This window comes from Capsicum annuum, chromosome 9 (assembly GCF_002878395.1).
Source record: "Capsicum annuum cultivar UCD-10X-F1 chromosome 9, UCD10Xv1.1, whole genome shotgun sequence".
NCBI lineage: Eukaryota > Viridiplantae > Streptophyta > Magnoliopsida > Solanales > Solanaceae > Capsicum > Capsicum annuum.
In genome coordinates, this window is record NC_061119.1 from 55,193,938 (window position 1) to 55,207,546 (window position 13,609).

Here is a 13,609-nt window from a genome sequence, read left to right on the forward strand (position 1 = left end):
GTACTAATTAATACTTCCTTTAATCTTGAGCTTCTTGATTTAATAAAATCAAATAAATATTTCTCTAAATAAATTAAATTTGGGAACAAATTTTATTTAAATCAAGATTTTATCAATTTAGATTAATTTTCAAATTTAATCAGTAAAAGTCCAATTTTTATAAAAATGTTCATTTAAGTAATAAAATTTATACAATTTAGCATATGTAAATATGAAAATGTATAATCGTCAATTAAATGACGTAATTAACCCAAGCAAATATTTTAGAGAGCTTCTCTCCGAATAAAGTAAATATTTCAACTTTATTAAAAATTGAAGAATCGTAGGGTTAAATTTTGTTGTGGGGGAAAAATTAAATGTCAACAGCTGCCCCTTCCTTTGGGTAGGGTGGATGCAAGTAACCCTAGGCAAAGGGAGTTTGATATTCCTAATTTTTGTTCAACCATAAATTCGTTTTTGAAAGAGATTGATTTTCGCATGAGTTTCATGAAGTTATGGACGGACCTCGGTAACAGGTTTCTTACATATCTCAGGTTACATGAGAATTCAGGTCACTTGTAGTTCATAAAGCTTGGTTTAAAGCAGGATCTTTAAGAAATTCACAAGCTATTTTAGATTTTACATTTTTTATGAAACCAAAAAGCTGGGAAATAGGGAGATTGAGGGGAGGTTGGAATGCAGTCAAGTTTTCAACAAAGATCCCAACCTACATATCCCCGAGACTCAGGGAATAAGACTCCTTATAGTTAGACTCTATCGGTAGAAAAGATAGTTTTTTATTTCAGGTAATCTTTGATTCGGGATGAGTGAAAAATTAATTGAGTTACAGAAAAGAGACTTGTAACCTCTTAACCATGAATGTGGTATCCTTCACATCCATAGGCAAGAACTTATTCGGACATAATTTTCGAAACTCTAAGTATGTTGTTGCCCAAATTTGAAAGAAAGAGAAGGTTACTCTCAGTATGAGTTTAGAAATATCTTACAGGTGAAGTTGAAACCAGAATATCCCAGAAAACTCACATGCCTTCTAATAGAGGTGTGGTTGGATGGTGGTGGTGATCATCCTTTAGCTCACATCTAGAGAGTTTTTCATTCCTCTCTAAACTATGTCCCATTTTGTTGCTTAGAAAGAGTTCCACGTTGTACTGCATCCTATCTAGAGTCATTCGCTCCTTTGGTTTTGATTTGAGATATTTACTCTCTCAGATTGTCTCGACAATGTTTTAAACAAAAAGTGTTAGTGCTAAACAAATTCACGAAAGAGGTATATAGTTTTTTATCATATCTCCACGTGAGTTGTCTCCTAAAAACTGAAGTCATCCTCTCATGTACCTATTGGAAGGAAATAACTTGCAATATTAGAAACAATAACCCTGTGATTGTTGCCTAATTATCTTATTTATCGATTGAACATTTCTTAAAAGTAGGGTGGCCCATTTGGACACCGGCGAAACTTTATGTAAAATGGTCCCTGCAACCGTATAAGCTTACATTGATGTGTCAACCCTTTTGGTGACCTATAAGGCTTGTTGTATATGGAATGATAACCTCTCCATTTATTGATAATGATTCTATGCAAGTGACTTCGAGCAAGTCTTGCACATCTTTTGTATCAATACGACTTTTAGATTTCCCTTGAATTGACAATCTTTGGATAATATTGTGCATTATTTGATGTTTGATACGATTCAACTTACAGCTATCTTTTGAATTGCTAGCTTTTAGGTAATCCTGCATATTATCCGACCTTGAAGAGGAGATGGCTTATAGATATCCCTCTAATTGCTAATTTTCAGGTATTCTCGCATATCATCCGACCTTGGATACAATATGACTTATAGATATCTCTCAAATTTCTAGTCTTTAGGTAATCCTACACATAACCAATCTTGGATAGGATGTGTCTTATAAAGAACCCTTGGACATATCAATTTGATAATCTCGCATATTTTCCGATAAGGATTTAGTTGTGACTTATGGATAACCTTCAAACTATCAATCTTTAGGTAACCTTGCACACTATCCATCTAGGATATTGCTGTGACTTACAGATGAACTATGGACTATCAACTCATAGGTAATCTTGTACACTATCCTATTTCAAAGAATATGACTTATAGATGACCCTCAAAGTGTCAATTTATAGGAAATCTCATATATCATTCATCCTCCGATAGTGACTTAAAGACGTTCCTTTAAATCATGAGCTTTTGATACATTCATATACAGATTCATAATGATATATCCTCTATGCTAGAATTTGTGTCTCGTGTGTCAACAGATATTAAATATCTTGATATCCTCAACGCCAGCATTTGTGTCTCGCATGGTAATAGATATTAAATACAATGATGTACTCGATGCCAATATTTTTCTCTCATATGTCAACAAATATTAAATGCCATGATATCATCGATGCCAGCGTTTATGTCTCATGTGTCAAAAGATAATAAATACTATAATATCCTCGATGCAAGTATTTGTTTCTCGCATGTCAACATATATCAAATGACATAATATCCTCGACCCCAGTATTTGTGTCTTGCATTTCAACAGATACTAAATGCTATGGCCCTCTTGGAAACGAAATGAAATAAAATTGCCCTCTTGGAAATGATATGAAATGTCCTTCTTAGAAATGAGATGGAATGACCCTCTTGACGATAAAATAAGATGTAATGGCCCTCTTGGAAATGAAATAAAATTCAATGGTCGTATTGGTAGTGAAATGATATGCAATGGACCTCTTGATAATGAAATGAAATGTAATGGCCCTCTTGGCAATAAAATGATATACAATGGTCCTTTTGGCAATGAAATGAGATGCAATGGCCTTCTTGGTAATGAAATGAAATGAAATGACCCTCTTGGAAAATGAAATGAAATGACTCTCGTGGAAATGATATGAAATGACTCTCTTAACAATGAGATGAAATGCCATGGCCCTCTTGGCAATAAAATGATATGCAATGTCCCTCTTGGTAATGAAATAATATACAATGGCCCTCTTGGAAATGAAATGAGATGTAATGGCCCTCTTGGCAATGAAATGAAATAAAATGTCCCTCTCAGTAATGATAAGAAAATAGTTTCACCTGAGTATATTTATCTGTATTTTTTTGCTTTCTACATGTACATGTACTCAAGGTAGACAGTTAGTAGACACAATGTCGCTCTCACTAGCGACCAAAGTCAAGCTTTATATAGTTTAAATGACAAATCTGGATAACTTAGTTCGACTTTCATTTTCTTTTGGATACGCTCTTAAATGATAAATCCACCGAATGTAAACAAATGGGTAGAATCTCTTTTTGGGGGAACTTCTCGAATACCATTTGTGTTGCCTCATGGAAAATTTGAGGATGAATTTTTTATCTTCCTTCTCTTGAAAAATCCATTGATTGTGGCCTTATAGGTCTGTCTTTTTTCACAGTACCATTATTAAACATTATATGCTTTGGTGTGGCTCGCAATTCGATTGGGGATTTTTTGAAAAAGATTCCTATTTTTGTTTATTGATTCCTATATCCATAGAAAAATTATTGGTTTTGAGTGAAACTAGTTGAATTTTGTATATCTAAATTCTCCTACTCTCTTCCTTTTCTTCTCTTTGACAGAACTTAAGATTTGAGATTAACGGAGTTTAATTGATACTTTTGGTTTGATTTTTTGGAATTCCTTATTGTCAACTTGCTTAGACTGTCCTACGTGAAAATGCCTAATTTTACAAATATTATTAGGGGATCTGGGTACTGGTTTTGCAACTTTTGAGATATGTTTCTTCTGTGGGTTGGTTTGTTATGTTTGTCTCTTCTAAAGATGAAATTTTTGGTGTAGTTATGCTTCTAGTTTAATAATATGACTATCTTGTGCTAATGAATGTCTCAAATTATTCCGTGTTTCATATTTATCAGATTCGTACAACTATTGAACTTGTATGACGTTGACAACTGCGGTTATTGATTTATTATGTCCAATTCTGATATTCGCACAACTTATGACAAGTATTGACTGTTTGAGAGTCTTATTCTTCCCCTCTGTGAATTAAAATATATGTTCGCTCATATTTTTTATAGACTACGCATTTTGAGCCTACCTACGAATTTCACTTCTATTTTTATATGGATTTGAACATAAGAGTTTCCTTGATCTTTGTTGGGCATATTATTGAGGAGATATTGTTTTGATTGAATTGTGCTGGTTGATATTTTATCTTAGGATGTCTGATTACGTATTATATTGGGGGATTGATTTTGTGTATAGTTGGATGATTTGAATTTAATTTGGTAAAGAGTGTTTGATTGTGTATGGTATTAATTTTGTGCATAATTTGATTATTTTACGGGATTAATTGACTTTTGGTTGGTAAGTGTATCTCCTTTGCATAACTTATTATTCTTATATTTTTACATACCTATTCATGGTAAATTGGACAAAATTTTCTCATCTAATTATTATTATTGATTGATTCTAAAATATTTTCCTTCTATTTTTTTTTCTCTTGATTGATTGAAAAATTATTCTCCCTTCCTTTTTATGTTTAGGCTGAGTTGTTTTTCCCTCACTATACCTATTCTCTTATTTTGAACAAGTTACAACACACAACATACACTCTGTCTGACAAAACAGCTTACACTCTCTAATATCTACACTCTCCCTACTCTCTATACTCTACCTATTCTCTGTGATAAATAAGAACTTACAACTCACACGGTCACAAGAAAGCTTTAAGCAAACAAGAAACAATTTGGATTTATTACTTTTTGTACTTACTGTTGGAGCATTAATTTCGATCTTTCGGTGATCCTGTGCTGCTTGGATTTTCTTATTATTATTACTTGTTATCGTCAATCAGTAAGTCTCTATCGACGTAATTTTCTTTATTGGTGATGCTAGTAGACACGTTTACAAGAATTATTCGGTGCTTGTTTGCTATGTTTTTGTTATATTATAGTCTTTCTTGTACTGCTATTGCGTATTGTCTTACAGGTATAAATAGACAGTTTCGGAAATTTAAAGAGTCGTTGGGATATTGGAAAAGGGGTTGTCCGTTCTTTTTCCTTTATTTAGTTACTTATTTTTATTCATTGTGTTGTAATAACTTTTGTAAACCTTTTGATATAATAATAAAATTGGGGACTGCTCGGGGGGCGGGGATCTACGAATCCCATAGGCTACGTAACTTAGGTTTCTGTTTTTATTTGCTTTTATATGATTACGTGATCCACTTAAGCAAATTCTTAGTATTAATAATACACTTGTTTTACCATTTGAAAATCATATTTTTAAGACCGTCAATAGACTTTCGACATGACAAAATTGTTTTGGTCCTATTAATTTAACTCATAAAAAATGTAAATCAATTTTCAGCATTTTTATTTGCTTCTTTACGCGTTTTTCAGCATATAAATATCAATTTCTAGCATGTCAATATCATTTTCCAGCATATAGTAATAATTTTCAGCATGTTAAATTAACGTTCAACATATTAGAGTTAATTTTCAGCTTATAAAATTGATTTTTCAAGCATATTAAAATACAAAAAATGAATTTTTAGTATATTGAAATGTATTTTCAGCAATGTTTTGTGCCTACTTGTTTAGTTTTCCCACATGTTATTTACTTTTCAGCAAGTAAATATGTTTCTTAGCATTTTAAAATTATTGCCCCAACACTTTACTAATTTATAGCATATTTCGCATTACAAAATTAATGGGCATCATATTTTAACATATTTACTTTATCTTGACATACTTTGTTTTAACAACTTTACAATATTATTGTTAATGATTTGACAATTACTTTTCATTAATTAACAATTACTTTTTACTTAGACATTATGCTTACATTAGCGTTTTTATTTTATCACATTTGCTTCGATATGCCCTTAATGAGTTTACAACACATTATTTTACATGAACAACAGTTACATTTTGTCACGCTAACACTTGTTGAATACTTAGATATCATGCCTATAGATTAATAACACGAAAAATAGCTATTCTTTATCTTTGTATGTTAATCACATCAATCAACTCTTTAATAACCAAGGGGCTAACGTGAGACATTACTTGCTACTTGATGTCCAATGTGTTGTGCGTTTTGAGTCATAGGCAACATAGCTTTATTTTGTCTAGACCACAAAACAAATATAGCAAAGTCCAATGCCTCTTGGATGATAGATGGGATAATAGATATTACAAAAGACGCTAGTTTTATCCTTGTCTTAGAATGTCTTTAGAGTTAACAACCAGCTTAGGTGGGGTAGGGCGGGTAGTCATTCGGAAGTGATGATCCCAACAAATATTGACGGTAAGACTAATGACATTGTCACTTGTCTGAGAGTTCAGCTGGTGGGTCGGATGATCGTTAAACAAGTTGGGGTTCTGATCCGAATGAGACCAAAATATTTATTTATTTGATTTAACGAATTCCTTTTATTCTTTTATTTACCTTACATGTTCATTTATTTTGGGTAGTTAATTTATTACATAAGCAGTCCCTTTTGTTATAATTGTTTTCTTTCTTTCTCCTCGCTTATCTTATTATATGTTTTTATCACTTAGATAATCAACAATTAGAAACAACAAAAAATAACATGTGATTGTTCATTAATTGTTTTATGACTTAGTTAAATATTAAATTAATAATAAAATAAGAGACCTTATTTGATCACATAGAATCCCCACGTAAAATATGAATTCATCTGGGAACCACCTTTGTGGACCTCAAAAGGTGTCTAACCCCTTCCTTTTGAGGTAATTTGAACCCTTATCTGAACTCTGGTGAACTAAGACAAAACAATAAAATAGGTTCGTAGTAGCCTAGACCGGTGCCCTAACGCACCTTAATTTGTTAGGTGGCGACTTTTCACAATCTTCCTTCAAACAATCCCAAAAAGAGTTGGTTACGTCGAATCCCTCTTTCTACGAGAAAATGGGGCGCGACAGACACTAATACATATAACAAAATAAAATAAAGGCTAACTTTTCAAGAAAGGGAATCTTTAAATTTCAATTAAGGCGATATTAACAAAGATTCATACATCTAAATTACAACCAACATTTTAGAAAAAAATGTGTAACGTCCTATGGTTTCAATTTCTAAGACATCGTTGATTCTCTTTGGATATTATGAATCAAAGAGAGACATGAATCAAGTCTTTACACACACAAAAAGCACATATAACAAACCGGAGTATGAAAATTAGAATAAAAGTTTAGCATCTCTAAAAGTAAAATATCGTTCAACAATCATACTACGCATGACTCGAAAATATCTAAATAATTCTATTTAGCCACAAAAGTCCAAACTTTCTCATTATTTTTGCAAGACAACATGAGAACAAAAGAGGAATAAACATCTTGGATGAAAAATAAAGCTAGCACTTCATGTCTTATATGAGGATTTCGAAATCCATTAAAATAATTAGCAAGAAAATAACAAATTCTTGACTTAACCAAAGATTGAAACTTCATCCCTAATAATCAAAGAACAAAGCCAAAGAAACACATTTGACGATTGTTAGCTCATCTTAATACCATGAATGTGAAAATAATCATAATATCAATACCACAACGTCCTACGGCCTTCAAGGCCGTCTACAGCAAACAATCTTCAAGGTCGTCTACAGCAAACAATCTTAGCAAACACAATTACAATTACGAACTACGAAGAAGAAGGAGATGCAGAAGAAATGATAATAAAACTAAAAAAGGAAAAGGTGTGTTTACCTTTTTAGGGGAAGCAAAACGGGACTTCCATCTTTCTTCAAATTCTTGATCACCACCAAAAAACAATCTTTCGAGAACCTCGATTAGACTACCGCTTGAAAATTTTTACTAAAGAAAAGAAATTTAACTATTTGCTTAAAAGTTTTTCTCACTCTTTGAAATTTCTTTTTCCCTTTGAAACTTGATCTTTCTACTAAAATAGTGGTAGTATTTATAGGAAATGATGGGGATCCAATTCTATTTATCCACTAATGTGGGAGAAAGTATTTAGGGGTATTTTTTGAAATTTTAATAATGAAAGATAAGGTGAGGTGGAGAATAATATGGGGGGAAATTGTACAATGTAGTACAATTTTTAAATTTTTAAATTGAAAAAAAAGGACAAGGTTGAGGGGGAATTGTACAGTGTAGTACAATTTTTTAATTTCAAAATTTGAATTTCGAAAAAGGACAAGGTTGAGGGGGAATTGTACAGTGTAATACAGCTTTTGAATTTCAAAATTAGAAAAATGACAAGGTTGAGGGGGAATTGTACAATGCAGTATAATTTTTAAATTTCAAAATTTAAATTTCAGGATTTGAATTTGACTTGGTGGGAATTGGGTAGAAATTATGAAAGTTTTTGAGAATTAAGTGTAATTTAAAATATAATACTAATTGGGATTAAAATTTAGCTAAATTTTAATTAATTTTAACCAAATTGAAATCAATTGGCCAACTGCAATTATGGCCAATTTGATTTCAATTATGGCCAAATCTAATAGACTGGCTAAATTAAATTAAAATTCAATATGAATTAATACTTCCTTTAATCCCGAGCTTCTTGATTTAAGATAATCAAATAAATATTTCTCCAAATAAATTAATTTTGAGAACAAATATTATTTAAATCAAGATTTTATTGGTTTAGATTAATTTTCTAGCTTAATCGGTAAAAGTTCAATTTTGAAAAAAATGTTCATTTAAGTAACAAAATTTATACAATTTCGTATATGTAAATACGAAAATGTATAATTGATGTGTGAGCAATTGCTAACGCATTGAAGAACTTTAACCAAGAATAATTGCAAAGTCTTAAGCAACTTTTGTCGTTTTTGATTTGTTTATGTCTGATTTTACAGTTTAAGCTGATGGGATAGAGAACCAAGAAGAATGAAAGCAAAGAACTTGAAATCTGGAGGAATCTGAAGAGAAGTGTGGTTGACGACATCTGTGATAAGTCGTCAGCCCTGTGATAGGCTATCATAGTTATAGTCAGACTTAACCAGAGATTTGGCATATGTTGAAGTTGTGATGATACTTTGTGATAAGGCGTCAGGATGGTGATAAGGCGTCAAGTGTGTCGTCAGCCTTAAACATAAGATGGAAGTTGAAGACAGTTTAGTGATGACATCCATAACATGTCGTCAGGCTGGTGATAAGGCGCCAGGAGCGTCGTTAGCCTTAAACAGAAGATGGAAGTTAAAGATAGTTTTTTGACGACATTTATGACACGTCGTTATCCTGGTGATAAGCTGTCAAGGATACCACAAGCCTTAAACAAAATATGGAATTTGAAGAAAATTTTGTGATAACATCCATGACACGTTGTCAAGATAGTGATAGGTTGTCATCCTCGTCATCAGCCTTAAGCAGCAAGACCCAAAAATACTAAGGAGATGATGACATCCGTGATAAGCCGTCAGACTTCTGATAAGCCATCACTGTCGTGGTCGTTTATTCCAAGAAAAAGCTGAAACTTCTATTTTGTTTCCTTACTTAGGGTTAACTATTTAAAGCCTTGTTTTAGGGTTTTCTAGGGAGACAGAACTTATCAATCAACATACTTTGCGACAGATAATTTTTTTTTCTCTCTCCCTCTCTAGACCAATATTTTGGGAGTTTTGTCTTGTGAATAAATTCAAGTTATATTTTTTATCTTCATCATATTTGTAAGACAATCTTTTTAATTGTGAATTCAATTTGTGTACTTGTTTCTTGCATCATGAGTGGATAAACCTCATTAACCTGAATTATGGGATCTAGGGTTAGGTCATGAAGAGGTGCTAAATACTCAAGATTCAATAGGTGTTAGGATTTCTTGATAATTCTGAGATTTTAATTGATGTTTGTTGGTTGCAAACAGCAGGCATACCTAATTTGATTTGCTTGAGAAAGAAATCATAAACAGTAGGAAGTGAATTATCAACAGGGACTCGAAAATACTTCATTTAATAATCAGTGTTATAACTAGGTTGATTAACCTGAGGTAAAATTTAGGCAGTAAATAGTGATTCCCTAAGTCCAAGAGGATTAGGAAATTAGATGCTTAAATAGGTCGAGAGATATTTGTGCATATCATTGATAAATATATCTTGTTATCCTAACCACCGTGAGGATCTTGAGTCACCTTTAGCATCTTTCATGTACCGTAAGCCCTAGTGATCATAATTCTTATTATCTCATAAAATCTTGGTTACAAACATCGAAATTAAAGTGACAAACAATTAATTGTGAAACTTAAACCCCCATTTCAAGAAACATTAAACTATCAGTGAATTAAATTGCAAATGACTTGAGTTCACACTATATTCCCTGTGGGATTCGAACCCAACCTAGTTGGGTTTTATATTGATGATGATCGCTTATACTCATTCAAGAGTGTAGTTTGAGTGTTATCAAAAATGGCATCATTGCCGGAGAATACGGTTGTAAACTAAAAGTTTACGTGCGCTAATTGACTGTTAGTTAGGTTTCCTAGATTTATGTTTTTTGTTGTTTTTGTTTATTACAGGTTCCTTGTTGTTTATACCAAAAACAAGAAGTTTTGAAGAACCGCTATTACCAATTAATTCGGAACCTCAGCTGATCAAGAGAATGGCAGAATAACAAGAGGCTGACAGACTGGCATCCTTGGCCAGGGCTCAGGTGAACGTACAGAACTAGGGTCAATAAGTACATCACTCGAACCATGATGATGAAGATTTGGGTGATGAGGAATTGTTGAATCCTCAAAACCCAATGCAAGCTGAGCAAATTACTGTACTAGTGCAGCAAAATTTTGACAGAAACCATCCAGTTAGATAAAGGTATGGTCAATAGCCTGTCCATTAAGAGGTTGATGATGATGACGAAGGAATGGACAAAGAAGGTGCAACGGGTGCTATCATTCCTCTACTGTTGGCACCTGGTGCAAAATTTAGCATAACAAGTACTATAATTCAACTTCTGAATCTGAAGGGGTTGTTTGGAGGCTTGCCTGGTGATGATCCAAACATATACTTGGTGAACATTATCACCATTGGTAAATCTTTTGATAATCCGGGAGTGAGCCAGAATATGATCTGGTTGAGATTGTTTCCATTGTCTCTATCTGGGGAGGCAATAATATGGTTAAATAAGCTGGAGCCCGATTCTATAACCAACTAGAGACAGTTGAAATAGGTATTCCTAGAATGGTTCTTTCCACCCTCCAGGAGGGTACAGTTGTGGGATGAAATCAGTAACTTCAGCCAGCTCCCGACTGAAGCATTGTATGAAACTTGGTAGAGATTCAAGAAGAAGATCGCACAATGTCCGAACCATAACATGACAGAGTTGCACTTGATGGAGACTTTGTATAGAGCTTTTAACTCTGTGATAAAGCCAACTGTAGATAATGTTGCAGGTGGTTCATTCATTAACCTTTATTTTCAAGATGCTTTAGACATGCTGAATAGAATGACCAAACAGAGTTGGGCTTGGCATATCAGGGATTCTATGGTAGCTATCCTGACTGTTTCTAGTGGTATGACTGCGGAGCAGCACAGAAGGGATGAAGAGCGAGACCAAGACATAGCCCACTTAAAGACTCAGATGGACCTGCTGACCAAACACTTCCTGTCAGGCAAGACTAAAAAGGTTAAGATTGTGGATTCTCAGTGCACTGTTGCTACTAATGCAGATGAGGAGGTAAACTATGTGAGTAATCAGGGGGGGTTTTGAGGAAATAGCCAAGGGAATCAAGGTCGAAACTTTTATGATAAGCCTGATTATAAAGACAAGGAGCAAGGAACTGGAGAAACAATAATGACAGGAGTGGTTTATATGTTCCTACTGGAAGTCGGGATGCTGCACCAACTAGCTCTGGTAAGATGTCCAAGGAGGACATGATGGAAAAATTGTTGAAAGGAGTTGAGGCTACCAACTCAGGGGTAACCACTATGAAGAGTGAATTCTCTACCCTGAGTCAGTTGGTTAGTTCACACTCTACTTCTATCAAGCAGTTGGAGTAGCAGATGAACCAACTTTCCACAACACTGAACCAAAGAAAAAGTGGTACGTTTCCTAGTAATACGGTTCAGAATTCATGGAATGATGTCTCATGTATGGAAATTACCACTAGGAGTGGTAAGATCTTATCCGGCCCTTCTATGGGCAAATCTGTAGATGATGAGGTAGTTGTTGATGAATCTGACAAAAGCAATCCAGTGGAGTCTGAGAAGCTGGATAGTTATGTTGATGCCTCAAGAAAAGAAAAAGAGAAGGAAGAGAAAGTGGTGTTGAAGACTATTCCAAAACCACCACCTCTATTTCCTTAACAATTGAAGAAGAAGGCTGATGATGTTAAATTCAACAAATTCATGGCAATGCTCAAGCAATTAACAATAATGTGCCCCTGGTTGAAGCACTTGAGCAAATGCCAGGATATGCAAAATTTATGAAAGACCTTGTGACTAAGAAACGAGTGGTGAGCTATGAATTGGAGGCAGATCTCCACCTTTGTAGTGCTATTTCTACAAGGACCCTTACAGAAAAAGCCATACCCAGGTGCAGTCACTATTCCCTGCATAATTAGGACAATGGAATTCACCAAAGCATTATGTGATCTGGGAGCAAGCATTAATTTGATTCCACTGACTATTTATAGAAAGTTGGGTCTAGGAAATCCCACACCCACCAATATGAGACTTGTGATTCAGGCAATCTATTGGCATTCTGTATGATGTGTTGGTGAAGATGTCCAACTTTATATTCCCTGCAGACTTCATCATTCTGTATTGTGAGGTGGACTTTGAGGTGCCCATAATCTTAGGTTGACCTTTCCTCTCAATAAGAAGTGTGCTAATTGATTTGAGAGAGAATGAGCTCTTATTCAGGATGAATGATGAAGTGGTACGATTTGATATGGGAAAATCAATGAATAATAATAAAGAGATGAGTGTGTTATCAGTATTTGATGTGTATTATAAGGACGAACAGGAGGTGCCCATAGCTGAGCAACTTATTATCGAACCTTTAGTCGCGGTCATGATGAATTATGAAAGTGCAGGCATTGGGGAGTATGAAGAGAACGTTTGTGCCTTGAAAGGCATGGGTTCATATCCTTATGCTCCTAAAAAGCTAGACCTTGACCTGGCTAATCAACCAACACCACCATCCAAGCCATCTATTGAGGAGCCTTCGGTGTTGGAATTAAAGAAATTTCCTGGGCACCTACGGTACGTGTTTATGGGTGATAGGAACACGCTACTTGTTATTATTGTATCTGATTTGAGGGAACAACAGGTGAATGGACTTATCTCAGTACTTCAGAGGCACAACAGAGTTATAAGGTGGACCATTGAAGATATTATTGGCATTTCCTTGAGAATCTGCACATATAAAATTTAGCTTGAGGAGGATTGTATTCCAACCATAGAGCATCAACGCCGTCTTAATCCACCAATGCAAGAGGTGGTTAAAAAAGATATTATTAAGTGGTTGGATGCAGGAGTGGTTTATCCTATTTTCGATAGCAAGTGGGTGAGCCCAGTTTAATGCGTACCCAAAAAGGGGGTATAATGGTGGTTGCTAATGAAAAGAATAAGTTGATTCCACTCAGGCCTGTAACTGGGTGGAGAGTTTGCATGGAC